The following is a 26,689-nucleotide window of genomic DNA, read 5'->3' as shown; positions in this document are numbered from 1 at the left end:
ACATTATATATAACGTAACTGGTTTGTGCAAAATATAACAGTGGGACATAAAATTCAATTACCCCCCCCCCCCCGCCAAGGATAACCAACTCATTTAAACTAAAGGAGACAGATTTCAGAGACATTCAAGAGAAATAGAGATCAAAGAAAACAATAAAACATTGTTATAATTTTTCGAGTTGGGACGGGGCACAGTGCAGACTCACTCTGATGTCATGGGACTGTGGACACAGAAGGACTTTTATCATGTGTCTTACACATCTGATCCTCTGGTGAATAAATCATGTGGATTCTAGTTGGTTAGGGCAGCAGGACTCACACAGTAACCAAACTCCCTTCTTGCCTCTCTGTCGTCTGTGCTACCAGCATCCCTACAGTTAGGTCTCAAACATTCTTCATAATCTCCCCTCAGTGACAGCAGCTGTCAGAGGGAGTGTGGTTAGCCCTGGCGTATTCTAGTCTGCACACTGTAGTGTAACACTCACAGAGACCTTTCCACCCTCTTCTCCAGCAACCACCGCCCTCTTTACTCCAGTGGGCCCTGGATCACAGATTATCTCTGTCTCTTGTTAATTGAGGCTGAATAGGACCAGAGGGATTAATGGGGAAGTGTGGGTGTGTTTTATCCAGGAACTGCCATATCTCTGCTGCTCCACGATTTTGGACGATGAGGGAAAAACAGTGACATATTTCATTACCTGCCTCTGTCACTCAACTGTACTTCTCTATTACAGGATATAAAAGCATTTCTAGATCAATTAAAACAAAAACTATCATGCCATAAGTTGTGGGTGTTCTAGACCAATTAATTGAACTACTGCCACCACTCTGAGGACTTCGAGTTCTTAATCTATAAAATAGAAGTCGCAAAATTTATCATAAATACTAGATAGGTTGGTGTAGAAATAATGTTTAATTTGGATGAAAGTGTCTACAAACTCTTTACAGTGCTATACAAATATAAGTGGTGTTATTATCATTATAATTTTATCAATTTATATGCAATTGTATATTTCCAGGAGATCAGAAACAGACTTAGCATTGTCTATCTCTTTTTCTAATTCCTAAAAAATGGAAAGGACCGGCAGTTTAACTCTTAGGAAACTGAGGTGATATTACCATCCACTTACATTTCCTTCTTAACCAGGAATTTCCAGACCTGAGTGATGGCTGTTGAGAACTGCACTATGTTTACTGACTTCATATTCCTAGGTCTTTCTGACAGACAGGATGTGCAGCAGGGGCTCTTTGTGCTCTTTCTGCTGGTCTATGGCATAACTGTGGTTGCCAATCTAGGCATGATCCTGCTGATCAAGACGGACTCCAGACTCCACACGCCTATGTATTATTTCCTGAGCAATCTGTCATTCTGTGATGTTGGCTACTCCTCTACTATCACTCCCAAGATGCTGGCTGATTTCTTATCTGAGCAAAAGACAATTCCATATAATTTGTGTGCCATTCAGTTGTATTTTTTGGGGGCCTTTGCCAATGCAGAATGTTTCATGTTGGCTGTCATGGCATATGACCGTTATGTAGCCATTTGCAATCCACTTCTTTATACAAGTGCCATGTCCAGGAGAGTCTGTACCCAGCTAGTGGCCATTGTGTACATTGAAGGTTTGGTCGATTCAGTAATCCATACCTGTTGCACATTTCAATTGTCATTCTGCAATTCCAATATCATCAATCACTTTTTCTGTGACATCCCACCCTTACTAGCCCTCTCCACCTCAGACATAACCATCAATGAGATTGTGTTGTTCACTTTTGGTAGCTGTGTTCTGGGATGCAGCATCATCACTGTCCTCCTGTCTTACAGCTACATCATAACTACCATCCTTAGAATGAACTCAGCTGAGGGAAGACGCAAAGCTTTCTCTACTTGCACCTCCCACTTAACCACTGTGGCTATATTTCATCTTACACTCCTGTTCACGTATTTGCGACCCAGCTCGAGTTACTCCATGGACACAGACAAAATGGCCTCTGTTTTCTACACAGTTGTCATCCCTATGTTAAACCCACTGATCTACAGCATAAGGAATAATGATGTAAAAAGTGCCCTGAAAAAAGCAATTAGCACTAAATTATCTTCTGGGTGACACTGTGTTTTCACCAAAAAATATTTATTCAAAGATTCTGAGAGCTAAAATTCAGTTACTTTGACATAGATTCCTATAGTGTCACCAACGTATCTTTTAGATATTTTACATTAATTATCTTTGTGCTTAAATTGAGTTTAGGGAGCAGTCATTTCTGATCTTAATCTTCTCTGCAAGCTAAGAAAGACTAGTAATAAGTTAACTTGCAAAGAGGATATTTTTATATTTCCCATCTCTGTTTATGGTTGTACCCCTGTGAGATATCATTGGTAGAGCAATCCCTCCATCCACGGCAAATCAACTTACCCTCTTAAAGCTCCAATTATTTTTTTTTTTTTAGGAAGATTAGCCCCAAGCTAACATCCGTGCCCATCTTCCCTTATTTTATATGTGAGATGCCTGCCACAGCATGGCTTGACAAGCCGTGCATAGGTCTGCACACAAGATCCAAACCGGCAAACCCCGGGCCGCTGAAGCAGAATGTGCAAACCTAACTGCTGTGCCACTGGGCGGGCCCTCCCAAGTATTATTTTTTTTAACAATGAGTTTAACAAACTTGCTCAGACAGAAGGGAGGATTAGTGGATTAAATTAGGTTTGTTTGCATCCTTCCTAAGTACTAATATCACCCTATGAATGTTCCATCATAACACTAAGAAGTATACAAGTAGTAAATTAATACATATGAGTAAATGAAAAACTCCTGCCCTGACTCAAAGTTCCATCATTGCAAGGCACTTGTCTGTCTTGTTCACCCATATTTTTACTTCGTTAGTTACAATGCTTGACTCCAGGATGCCATTCAAAATATTGACTAAATGAATGAGCATCCTTTAAAAACTGATGCAAAAAGGTCTTTGTAAATTTACCAAAAGAAGAAAGCCTCTTTTTATTTTGTTTTATTCCAGTATGTTCATGATTGATGATATCCATCTGTGCTTTCTGTCCTTTGGTCAGACTGAATAAGTATCAGGAACAGGGATCATTTAATGTAGGGAACTTCTTGGATCCTGTATTCTTCATCATTCCACCCTACTTATAGCAGCAGAGATGCCCAGGATCAGCCATTCTAGATTTATATTACATCTCACAGTCTTCACATTCAGGCTGTGGATTTCCTTCTTGCCCTCACTCTAGAGAACAGACATGGTGCAATTGACAACTGTACAGAAACGTCATGAATGGAAGTTAGGGGTAGGTATCTGCACCTTCTTTCTCAAAGGGCACTGGAGAAGAGGACTGTATCTCCCTTGGAATGTTCATAGCATTGTGCTGGTTAAAATTTAAAAAAAAACTGTAATGGTCAATTGATACAATTTAAGTTGAGAGGAACAGTTATTAACTAATATATGTGTTTAATAAAAACAAAAGATCAAAATAGTACTTATATTAGTATTCCATTATGCAATTATTTATGTTGGCTCTCTGTGTATCTGTGAAATTAACTGTAATCCTATTCTAAAACAACTTTAATAGTGGTCTTTGCTGAGTATCTGGATGTTAGATTATATTAATATTTGTTCTAATAACTTAATTTCTTATATTTTTCTCACTGTAATCAATTAACAAGTAATCCAAATATGAAACACATAACATTATTTCAGGTTGTCAAGTTATTCATTTTATTTTAGGTTGTTGTCAAGAAAAGAACATGGAGACACTCTTTTTGGTTCTGGAAGGAGAGAGTAATGTGTCATATAGGTTTTTCATTTACATCCTCTTATGTAATTTTATATATTGCTCTCGTGTATAAAATGTGCTGTGTTATGCACATCAAATATCATAAGAATGAAACACATTAAAAACTACCTAGGGAGGGGTGTGTGTGCTTCTACTCTCATCTTTGTTTCTGCCCATTTGGAGTTGTCACAGCCCATAATAAACCAATGTGAAGTGATTTCTGGTTCCAGCTTCTCAACACTACCGAAGACTTTCACCACAATTAGATGTTTTAATTTCAAAGCGGAATTGTCTCATTTCAGAGGAAATATTATTGCATGATATCTCTCCAAAACCATGGACAGAAATCATATCTATTTAATTAGTTGGATTGCAGATGAATGATCAATATCATATTTTAATTAGCATGAGTAAACACACACTCTCCCAGCTTTCGGGGTTTTTGTGGGTTAATATTTAACAGCTGATAGAGACCTTTCCAGAGGGGCTATGGAGAGAAGGGGAAGTTGGGGAAAACAAGAAATCAGTGGTGTCAGAGAAATCAATGAAGCCCAGCTCCAATCTACACAATTAACCTTTCATCACTGCCTTATGTGAGTCACAGGTGAAGCTTATCAATGTAAAAAGACACATTGGGACACAGTCAATAAAAAGGGGCATATCACTTGAACTCTTTCAACTTATCTACGTATGAGAATGTATCTTTGTGGGGTTCAAAGTCTCTACATAACCTTGAGAACAATCTCCACTGATTGCCTATGTTTTCTCCAATATAAACTCACTCTCACTGCAGTATTAAAGACTCAAATACAGAAAGTACACTGTTTAGTTTTTGCATACTATTTATTTTACCTTAATATCACATTAATATACCAACATTTGAGGATATTTTTATCTATACTAGTGTATTTTACAAATGATTATTGTTCTATTTAACTACTCTTTATTATTTGTGTAAAAGAAACTGAAAATTCTTTCAACCCAGTAAAAACAAAAATGCAATTTTCAGCAAGTTAAATATCTTCAATTAATAATTGAACAGAATTTTAAGACAGATGAAAATATTTATTACTCTTAGATAACTTATTTTATAATCTCAAATAATTGATTTGTTGTTCATAAGATATTTCATACATTAGGACCTCTATATCATTGTTCAAACCCCTTCCACACTTAATCAACTTTATTAAAGTATGCTAAATATATTCATATCTATAAAATTAAACCTATTCATGTTATGTAAAATTGGATTCACTGGCCATCTTTCATATGTATGTTTAAGGATAAAAGATATCTCTTACTGTTCTTTCTATACCTTTTCCTTTAAAAACACGGATTTAATAGCCTTTAAGAAGGTCAGAACAGCAGGATATTTTTGTTTTTGCTTCTATTTTGTTTTTGTTTAAGAAAATGATCAAGAAGGGAGAGATTTTAAAATAAGAACTGGACTTTGAAGTCAGATAGACTTGAGTTCCAATCTGTATCCTTTCCCCTGTGATCTGAAGTAGAATGCCCCTATGAAATTTTTGTAAGGTGAAGTGGCATAAATAGAAGAAGAAATTATCATTAGTATATATTGGAAAAATTTTTGAGCATTCCCCCACTCCAAAAATAACCCAAGATAAGTAGAGATAAAGCCCAGATGCTCACAGACACGATTCAAAGCTATGGCACTTGATGCTGACATGCTGAGTGCAGTCCCTGGAGAAGGAGCTTAGCGGCACCACTCTTGCTGCTCAGGGTGCCTGTTGCCTCCATAAGGGCTGCTGGCAAAACAAGTGCTGAACGCTATTTTGGCCTTATGCCTTTTTTCATTAAAGGAAAAAGCCTCTTAAATTTCCTTCCAGTTTGTGAAAGCAGGTACTAACGTAGGTCTTTCATAAAAGCAAATTGGCCTAAAGTGAACTTTTGGATAGCAGGGGAAATGTGCACTACCATTTACTTGTTAGCTAGGTGACCTTAGATTACTTAATCTTACTACACCCATTTCTTCATTTCTTTAACATGGGTTTAATATATGCAACATAAGGATATATATGCATTTTAAATATGCGTTATGAATATATATATATGAAGTTGATAAGGAAAGCTTTAAGATCATACAAACCCTATTCCCCATCAGGGGCAAAACCCCTGGTGCTGAAAAATGACAGTATTGTTCATGGCATCATGTCATGAAAAGGAGTCTCCAGGATCGATCTTTATTGACTTTAGAGTCTGCTCACCCAGTCTGCCAGATTCCAGTTGCAGATCCCAGCCTCAGGTCATGTTAGGAGCTCTCTGTCTAGCCACCTTAGGACTTATTTTTCCTGAAACTGTCTTCACTCTTGGTTAGAGGTGGCTAGAGGTTTCTTCACAGCCACCCATGCCGGCCATACCATTCTTGTGTCCAAGCCAGATGCCTGAAACTGCTCTACTGATCCAAGTCCCAGAACACACATTGACAAACAATGTATTTAGACAATGAATCCCAGAGTATTTCATTTTATTTTATTCTGTGTGGCCCTATCCCAAGGCCATGGCTGAAATGGCACACTGGAGCTGCAGAGGAACCAATGTCTATGTGTTGTGATGAACCCGTGCATGTTGGAGAACACTACTTGCTCAGTATTTGGGAAGAAACATTTGGTCTTATTACCCTCAGGCTGCCATTCCATTCTTCCCTATTGAAAGCCTACATTGGCCAGAGCCCTACCTCACCGCTGATCTGTATGGACAAAACTCTTACTTTTAAAGATAGTTTTCACTGCAGTAAATGGAGCTGTTATTTCAATTTATAACCCAGCATATAGTTTCGCTGTTGGAAGGTCTTCCTTGCTAGTTTATCCTCTGTCTCACAACTCAACCTCATCTTCAGATATGACACTTTCTCCAGACTTTACAGCCATATATTCCTCATGGGTCAGGCCCCAGCCTCTGACCAAACTATCATCCCACCATTTGTAGGTTCCATTTCCCATCTCTGGCTCCCAGTGCCTTGTTTCCTTCAGTAATTTGTGTAATGGGTCAGTGTCACAGATCAATTTTTTACCATAGTTCCTTATTTCTGCTCAGGCCTTGGTATCCCTAAACATAAACACAACCAGTGATGACAATTAGTGTCTATGTATAATGATACAAACAACCAGCTCCATACTGATGAAAACTGCTTGGCAAAACTTTTAAAATAATTCAGTAATAATTCCCACTATATGAATGTGTGTGGCTCTTTCTTATGTGGCAGTAAATTTAACCTAGCTTGAAATCTTCTGTAGAAACATGCTGTCAACAGGTGATGACAATAGAGGGGACCTGAATCACTACTCTCAACTCACTATAACTGTGACCTTCAACAAATCTCTTTTCCTCTTTGGGCCTCAGTTTCCACCTTGTCAAAGAGAGGGTTAAAATGAATATTCTTTATTAAAAATATGGCTATCACATTACCTATATTAGTATAAATGTATCAATGTATAGAGTCATTTCTATTTGGAGTGATTAAAAAATAGCATATGGGCGAGAATATATTCATATCAATGGAAGACATTGCATCTCTATGCCATTTGATCCCAAATGGAGTTGTCAATGATGACAGATTGATAGCATGAGTTGCAGGACCCTCAAAACCATCAAGCTGAACCCATTTAACTGCCTTTTTATTCTGTTTTTTGACATTAAGAGACAGCTCATAAAAGTGGATTTCCAGCTTTATTAGTCATCAGGAAATATAATACGCTATAAAATGGCTAAAATTAAAATGAAAGACAACATTAGTATTGGCAAGGATATTTAAAATCCAGAAGACTCACCAATGAAAATTTCATAATGGAAGTGTGGATTGGCATACTTCATGGAAAACTGTATGAAAAAATTTACTAAATCTAAATTTTGCATACACTGACACAAATAATTTCAGCTCCTGATTTTATACGCAAGATAAATGAGTGTCTATTTCTACCAAAAGACATGCACAAGAATGCTTACATAATATTATTGGTAATAGAAAAAGGAAAAACAACTGCCTATCAGCATGAAAGTATATAAATAAATAACAATATATCTGTACAAAACAATTCTAAACAGCAGTAAGATTGAATGTGCTGCAATTGCATCCATCCAACCTGGATGGATTGCACAAATATGTTGTGGAATGAAACAGTGCATACTGTAGGCATCCACTTATGTGTGCTTAAAAAAGTAGAAACTAACATATCATGATAAAAGTCAAGAAAGCAATTGTTTCTTGAGGGTAAGAGATTACTGACAAGAAGGATCATTCAGAAGGCTTTGATGATTCTGCTAATGTTCTGTTTCTTGGTCTGGGTCCTGATTACAGGAGTATATTTTTTTTTTTGAAAATTTATCTAGCTGCATACTTACTTAAGTTTTCTCTATATGTGCATTATATATCAAAAAGTTTTTCCAAAAGCAAAATGTATACACTATTAGTATATAAGAAACTTCAGATCTTTATTATTATAAATTTTTATCTCTAGTAATGCCTCACATTAAAGTTCAGCATATTTTTGTGAAATACACGATGAAATTTTCATAGAATGTTTCATAGAATATTTATCTCTTTTGTTATTAAACCTTGCTGCCTTTTTTTCCCCAAAGCAAAGATGTCTTATACACTTTTAATATTGTTTCCAGGAATAAGCAGATTTTTGTGAACCTGGTTTTCTTTGGTACCATTATCATGCCATGAAGTTATTCATAATAGCCCATAACTCAGGGCTGTACAACTGTTTTCCAAATGAAAGAGTTTATACGTAGATAGTTGCCTATGTGCTGTTATGTTTAGAGGCACCAGCGACACCGGCTATTCTCTATTAACAAAGAAGCCCTTTGGGAAGTAATTTAGATTATCCAATTTTCATCAGTATATTGCTACTCATGCTCCAGATTTCATGGGGAGTGGGAGTTAGACCACATGGTCTGGAGGGGAAGCCATGTTTACAAAAATAAAGTCTGGATCCTGCCTACACAGACTGTAGCTTGAGGAAATTTGGCATCCCTGGAGAGAGGGAAGAGCTGAGGGAAAATGAGTGTAGAAAGGGATCAGAAGAAGGTGATCAAAGATGACTCTGCCTCCTTCTCCAAGTGTGCACCAGAGAAGCAGAGAATGGCAGTAAAGCTCTTAGGTACGACAAATATATCATTTTCTTATGTTTCCCTGATGGAAATTTACTGGCAATTACTTAGGTGTTTTGAGATTTGCATCAACAATATCTCCCACAGGATAACATTTGTTATTTTAGTATATTAGTATTGGCATAATCACACAAATAGCAGCAACACATTATGAAAAGACATTAACAATTGTCCCTAAAATCACTTTTCCAAAAGTTAAAAATACATGAATTTCATTGGATTTTGCCTGAAGAGTAATCCAGCTTTATAGAGAGTGTGGGGAAACTCCATAACAACAAATTAGGCAAACGCACTATTTGGAGACAAAAATAACTGCAAAATCTGTTTCTATTTACTCCACCAGAGGTTTGGGAAGAAAAAGGAAGCAACTGAAATGTTTAAATACACACTGTCTTACATGCCTTGCACATCTTTCTTTTGTTGTTTTTTATACAAACTTTGTATTTACGGATTTTGTAGTAATAAATTAACTGCATTGAGACTCAAGTTGTACAGCTTAATGTACATGATTATTATACATTTTCCTGGAATATCAATCAACTGTAGGCACTTAAAGAACACATCCAACCTATGCTGGTAACAGTAGAGCAATGATTCACAAACGGGATAAAATATTACTCAAAAAATGCACAATACAGAGATTATCCCCAAAGCTGTCAGGTTGCATGACATAAAAGGGCACCAATTTCTGTATTTTCTATGTGGTTTCTGGAACTGTGCAATGTGGCTGCCCTCTTCACTTTCTCATACCAACATTATTTTCAAATGTCCAGCTGAAAAAACTAAAATAGGTTAACTCCCAATGTGACAACTCTTTTACTATCAATCACTTGAGATGCTTGGTTTAGAAGTGGCAATTGAGTGCTCTTGAGAAATCTAGGAGTTCATGAATCATTAATGTTGTTAATTTTCAAATGAGTCATTAATGTTGTTAATTTTCAAATGTCACTTTAACATCAACACACTTGAACACTGCATGAGAGTATTTAACAGAGTTGTCTTTTAATACAAATTGTTTCATTGCACTTTATTCAGAAACCTATTGAGCGTAATTGCTATGGGTTCAAGGAAACTTTATGGGACTGTAGAAGTTTACTTATTGCCACTGCATTCCAACTTTGGTTTCGTAGTATGAGATTGTTAGAGACAACTCAGAACACATGTGACAATTTATAAAACATATGATAATATGTAGTGATAGTTAATATAAAACAACTGAGAATGGTAAAAAGGTCAAAAGTGCCTTTATTTAAAGTCAAATCTCTTTACTCTGAAAGGCTGTTTGTTGGAATTCATTTTAAAGAAACACCTGGCTATGATAAATTATTTAGGTAGAATTATACATATATCAGAATTTTTATGATATGAAGAATTGCATATACATCAAATGGCCATTAGTAGAGAATATATGTTTCTGCTGGAATCATTTTTATTTAAAAATTAAAAATCAAATAATATGGGAAAAAATTGAGTTATCCCCAGGAAGTGTGAATATGGTTAGATATTTTTTGTTTTTGCAAAAGTCTTTATTTTTTAAAAAAATTATTTACCGCCTAACTTTTATTTACAAAAATCTTTATTTTGCGTTTAAAGGAAGGTGTTTGTGCATGTGTCTGTAAGTGTATGAACATGAGGGGTGTGTATTTGTTTTGTAACTTATGGAATTAAAAGAAAATGCTTAGAAAGGAGTTGGTGAACTAGCAATAAATTGCAGCATTGACTGGAGTAAGTTTACTATTGGCAAATAAGCACAATATTGGGCTTTAAGGTAGAGAAGGACAGAAGAAAAAAAATTTTAAATATTCTGTATGTGTTTCATGATACCCTAACTGTATGATAGATCAGATGATAAGCCATATTATTATATCTGTCACTTATTCCTGACACACAAAGTGTTCAACATCCGGGACCAGATAAAGATGTTATATAACCCAGGTCAGGCAGGAGACAATGCTGAACCCTCCCATAGACAGAATGGCATTCAACAAAAGAGTAGTTCTGGACCAGGTACTAATATTTTTTGTTGTTTCTCTGATTTATATTTTATACTTCTTTAGTTCTTTTATCATTGGTTTTTACTGTAAACATGTTATAAAAGGAAAAGAGAGCATGCAATATTCTACATTTGTTTTAATTACTTGCATTGATCTATTTATTTTAAACATACATACATAGAGACGAGGGAAGATAATGAAATACAAGGTTGGTTCCTGCAGCTAGTTGGATATTTTTTATTATTTTAAATCTTGCACTTTTTATGTGTTTTTAAAAATATTTTCAGTTTTAAAGGAAAGCGGTTTTTTGTTTTTAATGCTGTTTCTCTGGGCACAGGTATTTAAGTGAGTTTAGGCCAAATGTTTGGAGACCTGCACATTGATCACTAGATCATTATTCATATTTTCTTTTTCTGTTCTTCATCTACCCTCAACTCTACTCTACTTCTATCCTTACAGAACAGAGGAGGTCATATGTGACATTATATATAAGACAATCAGTTTGGGTAAAAAACACCAGTGGAACATAGAATTCAATTGGCCTCCCAAGGACCACTATCTCTTTTAAACCAAAGGAAGGCAGATTTCAGAGATACTCAAGAGAAACAGGATTAAATAAAACAATAAAACAAAATTTTAATTTCTTGGTATTGGGATGAGGGCACAGTTCTGACATGACTCTCTCTGATATCATGGGGCTATGCACACATGAGGACTTTTTGGTGAATAGATCCACTGAGTCCTTGATCACAGACTATCTCTATCCCTTGTTTATTGAGACTGGATAGGACCTGAGTGGTTCATAGAGAAGTGGAGACATATCCGTATCCAGGAACGTGCCATAGCTCTGCCTACGCTACAATATCGGATTATGAGGGAATAGCAAAGGAATATGTTCATTACCTGCACCTCTCACTTAAACGTGTTTGTCTATTACAGAAAATAACAACATTCTTGCCACACTGAAAAAACAAACAAACTTGTCAGAAGATGGGGGATATCTGGACCGACTAATAGCAAGAAGTATTGCCTAGAGTCTGAGGACATCAAATCTTAATATTAGATATAAGATATTAGATATAAGTAGCACAAATGATAATAAATGCTACTTATATTGGTATGGAAATAACATGATTAAATTTTGATGAAATGCTCCTACAAACTCTCTGCAATGATATATAGATGGAGGGAACATTATTATCATTATCATTTTATTGATTTATATTAAATTGGATATATTTCCAGGAGAGTCAGTTTACCTAAAGCAGACTTAGCATTGTTTATCTTTTTCTAGTTACTGAAAAACAGAAAACAGCAGCAGTTTAACTGTTAAGCTAGTAAGATGATGTTACCCTCCAATTCCATTTTCTCCTACAAACAGGGATTTCCAGACCTGAGTGATGGCTGTTGAGAACTGCACTATGTTTACTGACTTCATATTCCTAGGACTTTCTGACAGACAGGATGTTCAGCAGGGGCTCCTTGTGCTCTTTCTGCTGGTCTATGGCATAACTGTGATTGCCAATCTAGGCATGATCCTGCTAATCAAGATGGACTCTAAACTCCACACACCCATGCATTATTTCCTGAGCAATCTGTCTTTCTGTGATATCTGCTACTCCTCCACTGTCTCTCTCAAGATGCTGGCTGATTTCTTATCCGAGCAAAAGACAATTCCATATAGTTTATGTGCCATTCAGATTTATTATTTTCGGGCCTTTGCAGATGTGGAATGTCTCGTGTTGGCTCTCACGGCATATGTCCATTATGTAGCTATTTACAATCCACTTCTTTATACAACTGTCATGTCCAAGAGAGTCTGTATCCAACTAGTGGCTATTGCCTACATTGTTGGTTTGATAGATTCAGCGGTTCATACCTGTTGCAAATTTCAATTGTCATTTTGCCGTTCCAATATCATCAATCACTTTTTCTGTGACATCTCACTGTTATTAGCCCTGTCCACTTCAGACACATCCATCAATGAGATAATGGTGTTCACTTTCATTGGCTGTGCTATGGGGGTCCAGCATTGTCCCCGTCCTCCTGTCCTACAGCTTCATCATAACTACCATCCTTAGAATGAACTCAGCTGAAGGGAGATAAAAAGGCTTCTCTACATGTGCCTCTCACTTAACTGCTGTGGCTGTATTTCATGGCACATTCCTGTTCATGTATTTCTGACCCAGTTCAAGCTACTCCATGGACATGGACAAAATGGCCTCTGTTTTCTACACAGTGGTCGTCCCTATGTTAAACCCAGATGTGAAAGGTGCCCTGACAAAAGCAATTGATGTTCTGGGTGAAACCATGTCTTCATCCAAAAGTATTTATTTAAAGATTATGAGAGCTAAAGTTCAGTCACTTCAACATACATTCCTGTAGTCTCATCAGTACACCCTTGATATTATTTTTAGTTATCATTGTGCCTAAATTTGAGTGTAGGGAGCAGTGGTTATTTAACTTAATCTTCTCTCAGATCTAAGGAAGAGCACTAGTAAGTTAACTTTGCTGTTTTGCAAAGAGGGTCCTTTTATATTTCCCTTCTACGTTCATGGATATGCCCCAGTGAGACAGAATGGGCATAGAACCACAACCCTCATGTCAATTTAACTCATCCTCCTTAAGGCTCCAATAGCTTTTATTAAACAAAGAGTTTAATAAACTTGCTTAGCCAGAAGGAAACAATAGTGGGATAATTTAGTTTTGTTTATATATTTCCTATGTACTAGTATCAAGCTAAAAAGGTTCTATCATAATACTTAGAAGTCGATAATTAGTACATGAATAATTAGGAGTTAAGAAATCTCCTTCCATAGACTAAATGTTCCATAAAGACACAGCCCTTGTCTGTCTTGTGTACCATTTATTTTGCATTGCTATTTATAGCGCTCAGCTCCAGAATGCCATTCAAAAATATTTATTGGATCAACAAATGAGTGTATCCTGAAAAACTAATGCAAAAAAGCACATCTGTGAATTTACCCCAAAGGAACTCCTTTATTTAATTTATTCAAGTATATTCATTTTAGATGAAATTCATCTACACTTGCTGTCTTTTGGCCTATGCTGAAATGAGAGTCTGGGACAGGGATTATTTGATGTAAAAATATTCTCAGACTATTCGTCAACATTCTGCCTCAGTTATATCAAAGGACATCCCCAGGATCAGCAGTTCTAGATTTATATTGCACCCTACAGTTTTTACTTCAGCCTCCGGATTTCCCTTCTTTCCCTCACCCTGGAAAAAAGATATGTTGATATTGACGAAGGGACAGAAACTACATGAATGAAAGTTAGGGGTAAAGGACTTGAAACTTCTCCAAAAGCCACTGAAAACAGGACTCTATCTGCCTGATGTGTTCAAAGCATGATGCTAGTTAAAAAAACAAAAAACTGAAATGACCTATTGATACAGTTTAAGTTGTAAAGGAAGAGTTACGATGTAAATGAATTACTGACATCAATATATGTTCTTGGGGGAAAACCATGAAAAGCAGTATTTTATTAGAGTTCCATTTGTAATGATTTATATTGACTCTCCATGTATCTGTGAAATAAACTGGAACCATATGCTAAACAAAATTTTAATGGTCATCCTGAGTGGTTAGATGTTAGGTAATCCTGTAATCTATTTCAAAAGCCTAATTAAGTTAATTGCCTATGTTGTTCAGACTGTAATCAATTAGTAATTAATCTGTGAAAAACATAACACAATTTCAGATTCTCAAGGGTGTTCATTGTATTTTAGGTTGCTGTCCTAAAAGGCACATGGAGACACATTTTTTGGTTCCTGGGTGAAGAGAGTAATGGGTTATATAAGGTTTTTCATTTAGGTCCTCTTCCTTAATTTTATATATCCGTTTAATGTATAAAATGGGCAGAGTGCTATGCAGTCAAAACATTACAGGAATGAAATAACATATTAAAAACATGCAATTTTCAACAGGTTACTTTTCTTGCATTATGAATTGAACAGTGTTAGAAAAAATATTTCATTGTCTCATAAAGATTTTCTTTCACAATGTCAATTTATTTGTTTTTTTATAGAAGATATCACATAGTAAGACCTATCATTCACTCCCCACACTTCTCCCCAACTCAATGTACTTTATTAAAATTGTATTAAATATAATCATATCTATAAAAACTAAACCTATTATCGTTATGCAAAATTAGCTTTACTGGCCAACTTTCACAAAAATGAGTAAGGAAAATAGACATTTCCTTTTTTTTTCCTTTACCTTTTCTTTTAAAGAGTTTGACTTAATAGTCTTTACAGATAGTCAGGAAACCAGATTTTCTTTGGTTTTCATTTTATATTCATTTTAAGAAAATGATAAAGATGGGACAGAGTTTAAGATAAGAACTAGACTTCGAAGTGAGACTATCCTGAGTTTAAATAGGTATAGTATTGTTTACTTGCTAGCTCTGTGACCTTAGTCAACTCACTCCCTATCAGAGACAAAACCTCCAGTGCTGAAGGAAAAGATGGTATCACTCAGGGCACCATGCCATGACAGGGAACTTCCAGGATCCAACTTTATCCACTTTAGAGCCTGTTCACCCAGTCTGTCAGATTCCAGTTGCACATCCTAGCCTCAGGTCATGTTTGTTGCTGTCTGCTCAGTGATCTTAGGAATTATTTTTCCTGACTGCTTTCACTCTTGGCTAGGGTTTAGTAGAGATTTCTTTATAGCTACCCAAGCTGGCCACATCATTCCCATGTTCAGGTCAAATTCTTAAAAACACTCGGGTGGTCTAAGTCCCACCTCCCATAATGCCAAAAAATAAGCTTATATAATCAATCACAGAGTACTTCATTTTATGTCATTCTGTGTCCCTATCCCAAGGCCAGAGCTGAAATGGCACACTTAGCTGCAAAGGATCTGACATCTATCTATTGTGATGAGCCCATGCACTTCAGAGAATATTTCCGGCTCAGTGTTTAGGTAGAAGCACTTGGTTCTCATCCTTCTTAAGCTACCATTCCATTCTTCCCTATTGAAAGCCCATATTGGCCAGAGCCCGACTTTACCACTGATCTGTATGGACAAACCTCTTCCTGTAAAGTTAGTTCCATTGTGGTGAATGGAAACGTGGTCTAGTTTTAGAATCCAAGATATATTATGATTGTCAGAAGGCTTTACTCTCTAGTTGATTCTCTCTCCCTCTATTCAATCTCACATTTATGTTAGGACTTACTTTAGACTTTCCATCAATACTTTTTGTATGCGTCATGCCCCAGAAGCTGACCAGACTATCGTTCCATCATTTGTTAGTTTCAGTTCAGATCTCCAGCGCTCAGATCATAGTCTCCCTCAGACATTTTGGCTACTTGCCTACCCATCAAGAGACTTCAGACTGAATATATTCTTGAGAAAATGTTTTACCAGCCACATTTTTGCTTATCTGATATTTGCAAATTGTTTTTAAAAATCCCACTATACTTGACAATACTTTGTAATTGTCACACATATAGATTACTGCTCTGGAGAATGAACCAAAAAAACCGCAAGAGAAATATTTAATTTCTGCCTTTTATAGGCATGTAATCTAAATTATAAATAACATAGTAAACTTACTCTTGTTTATTTCATAGAATTTACTCAGTATCTATACTGGGGGAGATACTGTGATCATCAAATAAAGAATGATAATTAATGAATAAATCTAGTAGAGGGATAAAGTAGTCAAAAATAACTACATGATTATGCAGAGAATGCTGAGAGTTTTAGAAGAAGCATGTAGGACCTAGTGAGGTTTAGAACTTGATTTGTTATCTGTAATTGAAGAGTAGTCAGGAAAATCATATGGGAAGTAATATTTGAGGAAGGATTTTGAGAGTGATTACAATTTGAACTGCTAAGCTTACAAGGTGCATGTATTCACATGGAAATAATTAATTGAAAAGGAGTCGCAGTGAATTGCATTTATTTTCTTTCACAAAAAGAGGGTTGTGATATGTCAATGGCTTATCCCGTATTGGGAGTAATTGTCTTAAAAATTTAGAATGGGGAGTCCAGCCCGGTAGCATAGTGGTTAAGTTCACATACTCTGCTTTGGTGGAGCAGGTTCATGTGTTCAGACCCCGGGCGCAGACCTACACACCACTCATCAAGCCATGCTGTGACAGCATCCCACGTGCAAAATGGAGGAAGATTGGCACAGATGTTAGTTCAGGGTCAATCTTCCTCAAGCATGAAGAGGAAGATTGGCAACAGATATAAACTCAGGGGCAATCTTCCTCACCAAAAAAATTTTAAAAATTTAGAATGGAGAGAAAAAAGGAGTAAGAATATGAAATTTAGAACACTATGTGCAGGGTAAATGTACCCCTGAAATAAATATTTAAAAGATCAACTTTACTTTTTATCCTGTCCCCTGTTAATAGACATTTAGTTTGTTTTCAGTCATTTTCTACTGCAAACCATGATGCAATGGATACTTTTGAAAGTGGTGAACTTTTATATGTTCAATACCTAGAAGTGGAATTACTGGTTTAAATGGTGCATGTATATTTAATTTTCATAACTTACGTGCATTATCCTCCATATAAAATGTTAGCAAATTATCCTCTACAGACAATACTAATTTACAATTCCAGCAACAATGAAGGAGTGTGATAAAAATTTCAACTTTAAAAGGATAGAGAATTAAACATAATACAAGTGATGTAAGAGGACCTGGCGCTGACCCCATTCTGAAGTTGAGGCCTCATTCCCTGCAGAATCGGGGAACATCCATATTAAACTGACTTTTCCATCAGTTAGAATCAAAAGTCAAATAACAGACAAGTTGAAATATTGTCAAACTCAGTTTCATCTTTTCTTAAGAAAGCAATTTTTGGCTAATCACTTTCCTAAAGGCATTTTTAACATCTTTGTTCCTTATACTGTAAATTAGGGGGTTCAACATAGGTTCAATCAGTGTGTAGAACACAGAGGTCACTTTTTCCACATTCAGAGAATGATGAGTCCTGGGGCACAGATAAATGAATATCAGGGTACCACAGTAATTGGTGACCACAGTGAGGTGGGAAGCACAAGTAGAGAAACCTTTTCTTCTCCCTGAACAGGAACTCTTTTTAAAATAGCTGTTATGATACAGACATAAGAAAGAAGATGTGTTAGAAGGCAGATAGTCTCCACCAAACTAGCAAATATCACCAGAACAATGTCATGCTTGCAAGTGTCAGTGCAGGGCAGAGAGAAGAGTGGGGAGACATCACAAAAGAAATGGTTGGAGCAGAAAGACAGATGGAAGGTATTAGTAGTGTGAGTAATTGAGCTCATGGTGTCCCCCAAAAATGCTCCAATTGCAAGCTGACAGCAAATCTTCTTGGACATAATAACAGTATAAAGCAGTGGGTTGCAGATTGCTATGTACTGGTCTTAAGCCATGACAGCCAAGAGGAAAGATTCTGTGCCAATCAAAGAGCAGAAAAAATATAAGTGTGTAGCACAGCAATTGTAAGAAATGGTCTTCTTACTGGAAACCAAGTCCACAAGTAATTTGGGGGCAATAACAGAAGAGGAGGATGTTTCTAGAAAGGAAAATATGCAGAGGAAAAAGTACATAGGGATGTGCAAGTGGAAACTGATTGTGATTAATAAAATCATCTCAAGGTTCCATATCAGGGTAACAGAATAGATGAAAAGAAAACAGCAAAAAGAATACTGAAGTTCTTGACAGTCACTAAATCCCAAGAGAAAGAACTCAGCCTTCACAGTGCCATTCTTCACCTCCATTCTCTTCAGTGCTCCTGGATTTCTGAAGTTATGACAGAGTAATATTGGCAATGTTAATGATAACCTCAACATTAACAGAAAAAAAATTTTTAAATGCTAAAATAAATAAAACAGTACTTCTAAATCCACTTGGGCATCCTGATAGTACCTAGGCATATATACAGTTAGTGTAGTATAAGGCATAAGTTTTCACTTTTTTATTGAATTGATAACTCACCACTTCTATTTCTTAAACTGTTTTCCACATTAAATGGCACCACCATCAAATCAGTTGCTGAGCTTTAAGCCTGGGCTTCACTTTCTTCAACTCTCTCGTCTTCCGTCAATGTCAAGTGATTGTGGTTAGCCACAGGGCTAAATAGCAAACTCTTAACAAGTAGCCTCTGTTCCCATTTCTGTTGTATTTATTTCTACAACAGATAAAAGCATTACTCTTCCAGGTGAAGCCGTGTATAGACAGAGGAGCAGAAGTCCTGAATTTCTCACCTTGTGACGTGGTTTTACCTCTGAGGAACAAGAACTCCTTAGAGGTGTTTGAAATCCAATAATGAAATAGAAAGAAGAAAGATTCTGATTTAGTTACATAAGTGACTGAATCCTAGCTGTGCTACTAAGTAATTCTGAAACCTTGGGCAGGCTTATTAATCACTGAGTTTCAGTTTCATCACCTATAATATGAGAATGATAGTACCTTTCTCATCAAATTAAAAGTGTTGATGAATTTCCTTTTACAGTTTCAATATCACCACCATCTTGTTCCTTCACTGTTCTTAGATTGGCAATTCTGAGTCAATCCAGAAATCTATTTTATTTTATCTAGAATCCAAGCTATGGAATACAACTAGAGAAATTCTCATGTTTACAAATTTATTAAATTCAATCCAGGCAATATGATAATGATATCCAGGAGTGTTTCCATGCCCTCTGTAGTGAAAAATTTAAAAGACGTTGAAAAGGCTTACCTACCTACTTCTCTGAGTTATCTCTGCTTTTTATTGCCCTTGCCCTTTTTTACAAATCTATACCGTGTAGGTAACTGATAGAAATGCAAGTCCTACTTGTCTATCAACATGCACATTTTGTCCTGCATAGAAACAATTGATTACCCTGTGGAAAAAGCTAGTTTTGTATCTATTTGTATATTTATTTGTGAATTTCTGACCTATACATCTTTGAATTCTCTTGTATAGCAATTATAACAGCTTAATAAATTAATGGATTTAATAAAATCGTTGACACATGTTCACTTTATAGGTCTATAAAAGTTAGAATTTAAAATTATATACATATGTACACACATATATATATATATATCTCATATTACACACAACTAGATATTTCCCTTATTTAATTGCTGTTGCAAACCGTATTTCTGTTTAGGTTTCATCCTATGAGCTGCTTCTTCCTGCCAGAAAATGATTTCTATTTTGTGAAGAAAAATATAAAATAGCAAATAAGTATATCCTAAACTATGTCATTAAGTCATCATATAAGCATTTGGATTCATCAGTGACTCCCTCTCTCCCTCTCTTCCTTTCGTGGGAAAAACGTGCTCGTCCTCTCTGAGGTTAATCCCGTCGACAGTGCACCCAACTCCATGTGTATCAATTAAGGTACTTATACTATTACTACTAATCTTCCTCTCATAAACTTTCAGTACATAACAAAGTTCAAGTCAATTTCCTCTTTAAAAATATTACCCTGTATCTACTTCCATTTGTTTTCCTTCATTTCATTGCCATGTTTTCTTACAGGCATCTACAGTGCTTTCCTCTTTTTCACTTTGGCCAGCAGAGATAGGCTTTTGTATCAACAAAGGAACAAAGGGCTTAACACTTTTTGTTTCACATTCCAAATCATATCTTAGCTGAACATCCAAAGATTTTTCAACATGTAATAAACTTTATTTCTCTATTCCAGATGATAGCTTTGACCTCTCCTTTTTTTCTTAAAATCTCCTCCTCTCTTGGCTTCTAGACACGTCTCCTGACTTCACTCCTAATCTCAATATGCCCCTAGTAAGCTTCCTTCACATACAATGGCACTTTCCTTAGGCTTCGTTCTTGACCTACTTCTCTCCTTACCATGTACACTCTTCCTACATAATTCTATGCGTTTTTAAAAACAATACCATCTATATAGTGTTGACTTTCTTATACTTTTTCTGAAGCCATCTGTCCAATGCAAAGTTGTCTATCAAGTAGCCACATGTGCATTTCAGCATGCCTAAAACAAAATTTAATTAATATCACTTCCTACAACCTATTCTATGGGGGCTGGGCCGGAGGCGCAGCAGTTAAATTTGCACATTCCGCTTCGGTGGCCGGGGTTTCTCCGGTTTGGATCCTGGGTGCAGACGTGGCACCACTTGGCAAGCCATGCTGTGGCGGGCATCTCACATATAACTTAGTGGAAGATGGACACGGATGTTAGCCCAGGACCAGTCTTCCTCAGCAAAAAGTGGAGGATTGGCAGCAGATGTTAGCTCAGGGCTAATCTTCCTCCAAAAAAAAAAAGGAAAAAACCTTTTCTATAATCCCTAACTTGGTATACATTTATACCAACTACATTGCTTGTCCAAATAGGAAATCCCCCTTAACTAAAAACCAACCAAGAACCATTGATCCAATCTTGGAAATGGAGCAGATATACAACACTTGTAATAATCTTTCAAGAATGTTGTATATTTCAAGCCTGAAAGAAACTTGCATGATTCAAAGATGAAATATAAAAGCCAAAAGGAATAATGAAAGGGAAAAAAATACAAGAAACAAAATTTAAGAGGAGTTCAAGATGAGACAAATCATCTGTTCTTCTATGCAACTGGCAGGTGAGAATGAAAAGGGAGATTTCTGAAGAAAGTGTTCAGCAAACTTGCATATTCCTGCAGTCAGTTCCCTATATTGAGCCCTATTCATCACTTTTGTAAACTTTCTTTCTATCCCTTAAAGCCAACAATTTAACCTCATCCAAAGCATTTTACTTGTGTATTGACAACTGTTGATACCGATGCATTACCATAGGTGAGAATAAACAATATAATATACAGATTGGGTCAGCTTAAATTTATATCTAAGCCTACTCAACTTTTAAAAAGAAATGATAGATCATGAGAATTGTGTTTATATTTATATTCTGAATCAGAGTCCAATAATGCTGAGGATTGTCTTAAGGATATCATGAGTTAAATGTGTTTTTTTGTTATTGCTGTTGTTTTTGCTGCAATTACCTTAAGTACTTAAAAATTGGTATTCTAGGCGGATTTATTCTCAAAACGTCGATTCCCCATGTGTAAAATTAGTGACTATAAGAAGATGAGAACTTAAAATCCTATCTGGCTCTAATATCCTCGGATAATGTTAAGAACACTTACCAGATCACTATCCTTCTTTCATTCACCTTATTACTACACTGTTGTTAATGCAAGTTCATTTTTCATTGGAAAAATCAATTTTGGCAGTTAAACATTTTAAAAAACTGCCCCATTGCAAAATTTTCCATAATCCATTTAGACAGGCTTTCTGTCTTCATAGAAGAAATTTGTGCCTCCCTTAGGAAGACTGTAGCTCCTAAAGATAATGCGAGATGTTTTATATTTTGCTTTGAGGTTTTTGAGATTAGCTTCTGATCTCACATCAGATCCCAGGAACACACACACCCTGACTTCCAAATCCCAGTGGGAAAAGATACGTGAGCAATTAAACAGTTCTACTGAGGAGTTGATTAAACAAAAATGAAATGATGTAGTGTGTTTTTATAGATTCTAAGAATGTCTCATAGAAAAATATATTTGGCTCTCAAAATGGTAGATTATTATATAAAGACTGGATGATGATCTTTGCTATATAATTTGATTTAGTCAGATCAAAGCAATTTATCTAACAACTATCAAATTGTTCTATGGGATAGCATGGTGGAATAAACTGGAAAGAGGCAAAAATATATCTATCTAGCTATTGAGAATTAGAAGATCTTGAAAGTCCACTTGTAGGTGGAATGTCAATTATGAATGAAGTTATTGACTCTGATAAGTGCTATATGTGCACTTATTTTCAAATGAAATTCTGGCCATTCAAGGCCAGAATAGATCAGAGTTTTCATGCACTAAATACATTTGTTCTGTAAATATGTTGTGCCTGCTACTATTCTAGGTAAGAAACAGAGAAAAGTGCGATAACTTGGACTCTACATTAATAATTTTGTCAAGTATAGAATAATGAATGAGAGATGGTAGAGGAAACAGCATAAGCAATTACATGGAGCTTGGAAAGTTCATGGCATGACTGGAGACCTGGAAATGAGATTTATAGAGAATATGTTGCCTAATGAAGAAAGATAATACTTTAAATATATATGTGTGTGTGTGTGTGTATAGATAGGTAGGTAGATAGACCCTGGCAAAGGGTGATATGAGCAGTTTTGAGCATATATCTGCTCAGAGGATTAATCTCTGCAGAAAGAAATGTTTCTTTTCTGATAATTCTAGCAAAATCTCATAGTTAAGTCATTTGCTTACTAGTGTCCACCCAGAAACCAATCACTGGATCTCTTGATGACTAGCCATGAACACTTCCCCAATTCCCATTAGATGCCAAGACAGAGACCACTAAGAATAGGAAAAGCTGGATCCCCACCAGAAAGTTGAGATGCTAGTAGTTAGAGAATGAGAAAAACATATCTACCCCTATAGTTTATAGTTCCAAGACAACTAAGGGTGTTGCCTAGGCAGTAACATTGGAAGGAAAAGAGAAATTTGATATTTCAAGTTTCTGTGAAGCTGAATGTAAAGCAGACATCCTTCCTGCTAACAGAACAACCAGTCTTTAGATATGAAAAGTGTCTATATCTTAGCAGGTTATGGAGACTGATAGTTATCCATGCTAAAGTGAGAGTAACTCTGTGTACCTGAAGCTCTAACATTCAGGGTCTCTGAAAAAGACATTGTAGATACTGGAGAGATCAAATTAGTAACTGACTAAAATGAAGGCACACCTGTAGCTGAAAAGACTTCTTGAACACAGGAAGGTTTAATATTGAAAGTTCATCTGAAGAAAGTAGACCTCTAGTAGAGTGCTTTCTAGTTTAGTGACTCCCAGCTCAGGTGATTTTGCTCCCTATGGGAGATTTGACAATGCCTGGAGACATTTTTCCTGTCAAAAATGTGGGAGTGGGACATGACATCTGATGGGTAGAGGTTAGAGATGCTGCTAAACATGTTATAATGCACACGATAGACACCTACATCACAGAATTGTCTGTCTCAAAAAGTCAACAGTGCTAAGATTGAGAAACCCTGTTCTAATTGGAGGACCAAAAAATAAAGATGTTTCTCCCACCTTCATCTTAAAATGCATAGACTCACGGGGCTGGCCCTGTGGCCGAGTGGTTAAGTTCGCGCGCTCCGCTGCAGGCGGCCCAGTGTTTCGTTGGTTCGAATCCTGGGCGCGGACATGACACTGCTCATCAAACCACGCTGAGGCGGCATCCCACATACCACAACTAGAAGGACCCACAACGAAGAATATACAACTATGTACCGGGGGGGCTTTGGGGAGAAAAAGGGAAAAAATAAAATCTTTAAAAAAAAAAATGCATAGACTCACGGTGAAATGGGAAATCTCACTCCATTTAAAACATTTGAAAACCGATACAAAGCCATTTTTTCATCATAAGCATAATATTCCTCCATTCTTTTAGCTATTACTTATTCATTTATTTAAGGAAAAGATGAGTAGATATTGTCAACTGGGATATTAGAATATTTCAAAATGATCCTTAACCTCAAAGAATTCCTTTTAGAATTAAGAATCATTAAGAATACATTTTATGGGACAGGTCTTTGTGGTTTTGTTATTATGTTTAAGTCCAACAAAACTCTCTGAGGCTGGCAGCTTATCATCTGAAAGCTCTGAGCACTGAGGTCAAGCAAGTTTAAGTGTCTTCCTGAAAATCACTCATCTGGATCTGAATCTGGACCCTGGTGTATAATCTCAACTCCAGCTTCCTTCCTACTTCACTAAACTCACAGAGACCCATGTTGCATTTAAATGATTAAAAATGTAGACAATAAAAATATGAAATGAAATATTTGGAAGGTAAGAAAACAAATGAAGTGTTAATATTGGAGGAATATAGGAAAGGTACATGATGAGTTGGCCTTTTTTCCTTTCCTTTTCTTTTTTTTTGAGGAAGATTAGCCCTGAGCTAACTACTGCCAATCCTCCTCTTTTTGCTGAGGAAGACTGGGCCTGAGCTAACATCTGTGACCATCTTCCTCTACTTTATATGTGGCACACCTACCACAGCATGGCTTGCCAAGCGGTACCATGTCCTCACTGGGGATCAGAACCGGTGAACCCCGGGACGCTGAGAAGCTGAATGTGTGAACTCAACCGCTGCACCACTGGGCCTGCCCCTGAGTTGGCCTTTAAAAGATGGGTGTGTTAAGCTTGAAAAAGGCCCCCTTATATATCTCAGATTCTAATTTCTGGAACCCGTAAATGTCATTTTATTTGAAAAAAGTTTGCTTACAGATGTGATTAGGCTAAGGATCCTGGATTATCTGGATGTGCTCTGAATCCCATCTCAAATGTCCTCATAAGAGAGAAACTGAAGGTTATTTTACACATACACACACTCACATATGTAGAATATGTAGTGAAAATGGAGAAGAGAGAGGTTTAAAGACGCTAGCCTTGAAGGCTGAAGTAATAAGAACACAAGTCAAGAAAAGTCTGCAGCCACCAGAAGCTGTAAGAGATAAGGAAAGATTTGTCCCCTAGAACCACCTGAAGGAGTATAGTCTTGCTGACACCTTGATTTTGGCCCATTGATGTTGAATTCAAATTTTTGACCTCCAGAACTTTAAGAGAATAAATGTCTGTTGTTTTAAGCCATCAAACTTTTAGCAATTTTTTTTCTGAGCCACAGGAAACTAGTGCCATTGGTTTAAAATATGATAGGTTTAGAAAATATAGGGAATGCTTACAATAGTATGAGATAGAGAAAAAAAAATTAACAAGTGAATGGAAACAAACAGGTATAGTATCAAATATATGATCTACTTGTTTAATCAAGACTTTAAGGTAAAATAGAGAATAAAGGATAAAAGCAAAAGCAACAGTCATAACAGCAGATAATTTACTAATCAGTTATAATATACCATATATAGTGCTAAGAACTTAAGATATTCATTTAATTTTCACAAAATTTGTATTAGAAAATTAGAGTGCTATTATTACTATTCTGAAGAAGAGAAGGTTTTAAACGTTCTAAATTATTAACTTGCAGTTGGAAAAGTAATAGAAATTAACCAAAAAAACTAAAAAAAAATACTCGGAAATAAACATATAAGAAATTAAGTTCAAATTTTCATGAAAAAAGAGAATATGAGACAAATGTATGCTAATTCCATGTAAAAAATAACGTCAATTTAATAAGAATGGTTGCTTGCATTAAGGATAATAAAAAGATGTATCTCTTTATGTGCACTTTGTGAGAAATATATTGATGTTATCTCACACCAAGAAATGTGAGTCTAACAATATCACCCAAAAACCCGTTCAAGGCAATTAGACATTGGAGAAGATCAGTGAAGGTAGCAGACGCACTTGAACTCTCCAATAAATGGGGTAAGGTTTGTCTTAATAAAACATCCACCCAAAACAAGCCCCTCATTAAAGGTCTTCAATAAAACCCTGAGTCTAGTTAAGAAAATAGCTTTTCAAGAGGCAATTTGCATCCCAATACGTTTTTGAGATCTTCTTTCACATCCTTCTTCCTCAGTTAGATCAGGGGTTGCAGAATGGGAATCATCACAGTATAGAAAACTGTGACTGCTTTCTCAGTATCCATACTGTTGCCAAAACAGGGCTGGCAATAAATGAAAAAGACTGTTCCCTGCAAGACAAGGAGGGCTGTGAGGTGGGATGCACAGGTGAAAAAGGCTTTACACCTTCCCTCTGCAGAGCTTATCCTCAGGATGGTGATGAGAATAAACAACTGGAGGTGAGGATATCATGATGGCG

At 36.3% G+C, this 26,689-nt stretch overlaps 2 pseudogenes; both read left to right on the top strand.

The window, feature by feature from the left end:
* Nucleotides 1-793: 793 nt before the first annotated feature.
* OR5W72P (olfactory receptor family 5 subfamily W member 72, pseudogene) lies at nucleotides 794-2,578 on the top strand (annotated as a pseudogene).
* A 9,609-nt stretch (nucleotides 2,579-12,187) lies between these two features.
* Nucleotides 12,188-13,296, top strand: LOC138916928 (olfactory receptor 5W2-like; annotated as a pseudogene).
* The last annotated feature ends 13,393 nt before the right edge of the window (nucleotides 13,297-26,689 follow it).

The sequence above is a fragment of the Equus caballus genome, chromosome 12 (assembly GCF_041296265.1).
Source record: "Equus caballus isolate H_3958 breed thoroughbred chromosome 12, TB-T2T, whole genome shotgun sequence".
Classification (NCBI taxonomy): domain Eukaryota; kingdom Metazoa; phylum Chordata; class Mammalia; order Perissodactyla; family Equidae; genus Equus; species Equus caballus.
Note: the sequence above shows the minus strand (reverse complement) of the source record. Positions and strands in the feature narration are given on the sequence as shown.